Raw genomic sequence first — 4,352 nt, forward strand, 5'->3', positions numbered from 1 at the left:
GGCGAGGCAATTGGGGTTAAGTGACTTGCCCAGGGTCACACAGCTAATAAGTGTTAAGTGTCTGAGGCTGGATTTGAACTCAGGCACTCCTGACTCCAGGGCCGGTGCTCTATCCACTGTGCCACCTAGCTGCCCCTATGCCCATTTTCTTGATGAGGAAACTGAGGCTCAGAGAAGTTACAATGACTTGTTCGTGGTCACACAGCTGGTAGGTATCTAAAGCGAAATTTGAATTCTGGTCTTCCTGACACCAAACTAAGCCCTCTGTGCACTATGCCGCAGTGGCTCCTCATGAAGGCATGGAGAGATAATGGTATCCACTGGTAGAGGGGGTGCCCACATCAGTGCAATCAAGGGCCTTGTAAGTATTAAAGTTAGGATTATTATTTTTGTCATTTCTCTAACTTTATTCATAAAAATTTTATACAAAATTCTGGGCACAAATCCTTGCATCCTCTGAGAGGCCCTGTGGCTATGGAACTTGAGATCATTTAGACAGGGTGCCTGGTTCCTCCTCAGGGAGGGAACAGCAAATAGCAGAAATTCGTAGGCCTGTGGCATCCGGTGTTCCCCAAAGAAGGATTCTTCATCTCGAAGGATTTGGTGGGAGAAGTCATATCAGGCGGGGCCCCTGAGGATATAGAGGGACCAGGTTCCAGTAGTAACTCCAGCCATTCTTGAGGATCTTGGGCGTCAACTAGTCGCCTGACATTGGGGGAAAGCAAGGAGAGGCCTGCAATGATGCCGCCACAGAACTTGATGCTGTACACACGGGGCTTGATTGTAGCCATGTTGGTGGCAGTCCAGTACATGGACCATAGGGAGCTGGGCCAGAGCCGGGAGTAAGGCAGCCGCGGGAACCCACTGCAGAATGGCCTGGCTGGCCTCTGACCAGTGTGACTTCTCCGTCTCCCGGAAGCCGTGGATGGCCGCGTCCCAGTGATTGTACTCCTAGAGGCGGCGGCGCCATCCAGCTCCCACCTCAGCGTCTCCTCTTCCACCAAGCTCAAGAAGCTGGGCCACACCACAGTCGGACCCCGCAGCTGGTGAAGCACGGTGGGCCTGGACCCTCGCAGCCAGCCAGGCCAGGCTCGCAGTGCTCCTAGGGCCAAGCGCCCGCTCCAGACCATGGTCCAGCTGCCCAGGCTGGCTCCGGTCAAACGCCTAAAGTTAGGATTATTGATAATTTCTTGCCAATGGGCAAAGGGGAAGGAAGGGAGTGGAATAATTAAACAACTACTATGTGCCAGGCACTGTGCTAAGTGCTTTACAAATATTATCTCATTTGATCTTACAACTCTATGAGGTAGGTGCTATTATCCATTGTCCTGTTGAGGAAACTAAGGCAAACAGGTTAAATCACTTTCCTAGGGTTACACAGCTAGTAAGTGTCTGAGACTGATTTTGAACTCAGATCTTCCTGCCTCCAGGCCTAGTAATCTATCCACTGTGCCAGCTGCTGTCCTTAACAAGAACAAAGACTCATAGTAGCTCTATGTGGTTGTAACAGGCTTAGAATTTAGAATGTAACCCTGGAGATGTAAACGCACAGTGCTTGGCACATAAAAAGCATTTAATAAATGTTACATTCATTCATTCACTTCTGTGTGGGTCACCAACTCCATGGCCTCTAGCCAGCCATTGAACAGCAGCATACTCCAGTTTCTTCATGCAATGAGAAGGGGAAAAAAAGCAGATAGTTAGAACTTACCTCAACCACTAGGGACATTTTGAAGATCATCTTATGTGAGAAAAAGCCTTCTTCATATCAAAAGCCTATGTAGGGGGAAGCTAGGTGATGCAGCACCAGCCCTGGATTCAGGAGGACCTGAGTTCAAATTCAGCCTGAAACACTTGACACATACTAGCTGTGTGACCCTGGGCAAGTCACTTAACCCTCATTGCCCTGCAAAAAGAAAAAAAAAAGAAAGAAAGCCTATGTAAAGTGATGGAGATTTTTGCAAGCCAGCTAAGCACTTTCTATTTCCTCCTTCAAAACTGTTCTGAACTCTGACCTGGTCCAAAAAACTTTTCCCAGTAAAATGGTAAGACATGTAAAGCTCCCTGCAGAGGAGTAAGGTCCCCTAAAACATAAAAGCATCTACATGGTGAAGATGGCTATCATTTATCTGATCATCCAAACATGGCTTGTTGTTGTGGTTCAGTTGTTTCTGACTCTTGGCAAAGATATTGGAGTGGTTTGCCATTTTCTTCTCTTGCTCATTTTACAGATGAGGAAACTGAGGCAAACAGGGTTAAATGATTTGCCCAGAGTCATGTAGCTAGTAAGTGTCTAAGGCTACATTTTAACTCAGGTCTTCCTGACTCCAGGCCCAGGACTCCATCCACTATACCACTTAGATGCCCTCTGAACGTGACACTGCAAGTCTATTTATTGTTCCCGTATCTGCATTCTTCCAAAATGGTATTGCTTATCTATTAACAAGCTATCTTTCGGGGCAGCTAGGTGGTGCAGTGGATAGAGCACCAGCCCTGGAGTCAGGAGTACCTGAGTTCAAATCTGGCGTCAGACACTTAACATTTACTAGCTGTGTGACCCTGGGTAAATCACTTAACCCCAATTGCCTCACTTAAAACAAAACAAAACAAAACACTTACTAGCTGTGTGACCCTGGGCAAGTCACTTAACCCCAATTGCCTCACCAAAAAAACCCCCAAAACCCCACCAAAACCAAGCTATCTTTCCAGCTTCCCCTACTGACACCTTCCTCCAAATGCTGCCTTGGTGTGAGGGTGATCCTCTCTGATCTCTCAAAGGCCATGCCAGCAGAGCATGAGCTCCAGCAGACCCTACCATCTTGGTAGGGATCTTGGCAAGGATTCAAGGATGGACTCAGAAAGAGCCTATTCATCAAGGAATGGCCATGCTAAGTGAAGAGAGATTCCTCGCTAGAAGGTTGGCCACCAGCTAAGACATATTCCTTTCACTCAATGACGGACTGTATACTAAGGTTTAGTATAGTCCCTTCATCATTGCAGATCCCATGATTGTGGAAATTATGGCTTCCATGATTTATTGGAGTGAGGATCCTACATACTTCTCCACCAAACACATCTGTCCTGATGTTCACGCACACATAAGACCCGAGCTAGTCTGGGTTGTTCACTCTTCCTCCTCCAAGTGCTGAGTCTAGGACCACCCATTTCGGGGTCTCCAAAGGAGAATCATATCTTGCCGTCCATGCTGAGAATAGAGGGGACCTTCCATACAGAGGGAGGCTGACGAGGTTGTTTGAGTTCACACAGTGAGTCACTGACAGAGCCAGAACACAGAGACATGGTGTCTAGACAGGTCGTCTGTGCCCCAGTCTTCCTTCTTGGGCTGTATTTATCCATGGCCTCTATAGGCCCGGCTGGCTCTGGGCAAAATTGAAATTGGGAATTATCCAAAGTTTGTCTTCAACCCTACTCCTCCTTCTGGCATGTGGGCCCTAGGTCTGTCTTCCCTGATGCAAAAGGTAGCAATTCTGCCCCCTCTGCGACTGCTAATCTCCTGGAAACCTGTAGATCATGGAGCTAGAGCTGGGAAGGGACCTCGAAAGCCACCAAGTTCAATCCCCTCATTTTGCAGATGAGGAAAATGAGGCCCAGGGAGCTTAAGGTCACATAGGTATTAAATAGAAGAGATGGGATTTGAACTCAGATGATCTTGCTCCAGTGCCAGTGCCCTTATTTCCTCATTCAGTATTCCATCCCCTCAGGGTCCAGATTTTCCTACTATAGGCATCATTTTGGGGGGGGGGGGCAATGAGGGTTAAGTGACTTGCCCAGGGTCACGCAGCTAGTAAATGTCAAGTGTTTGAAGCCAGATTTGAACTTAGGTCCTCTTGAATCCAGGGCTGGTGCTTTATCCACTGCGCCACCTAGCTGCCCCCAGATAGCATTCTTTGTTGGACTATATGCTATTTTAATTTTTTTTTAGGGACAGAAACTAGACTTGTGATTCATTGGCACCCAAGATTCCTTTTATCAGCACAAATGAGCACCTTGCTTAAAATTTAAAATCGTAGAGTTTCTTGGGGTTACTGAGAGGTTAAGTCCAGGGTAATACAGATAATATGTGTCAATCAATCAAGCATGTCCTATGTTCCCAGCACTGTGTGAGACTGAATTTGACCCCTTGTTTTCCTGATCCTCAGTTGTTTCTCAGTTAAGGCACTCAGCATGATATCTTAACCCAGTGACATCATCCTTGCCTTCTTGAGGTCTTTTGGAGGTGGGCTAATGGTCAGGAACCAAGGCAGAAAGGGAAATATTTTGGCAGCAATGAACTCTTTAGCGACCACCATACCTGTGCCCCCTCCCCAAATCCTCTAACACCTCTAACATAT

At 47.2% G+C, this 4,352-nt stretch overlaps 1 pseudogene; it reads right to left on the reverse strand.

Moving 5' to 3' along the window:
- Nucleotides 1-487: 487 nt before the first annotated feature.
- LOC122752862 lies at nt 488-1,130 on the reverse strand (annotated as a pseudogene).
- Nucleotides 1,131-4,352: the final 3,222 nt, after the last annotated feature.

The sequence above is a fragment of the Dromiciops gliroides genome, chromosome 4, assembly GCF_019393635.1.
Source record: "Dromiciops gliroides isolate mDroGli1 chromosome 4, mDroGli1.pri, whole genome shotgun sequence".
In the NCBI taxonomy this organism is placed as follows: domain Eukaryota; kingdom Metazoa; phylum Chordata; class Mammalia; order Microbiotheria; family Microbiotheriidae; genus Dromiciops; species Dromiciops gliroides.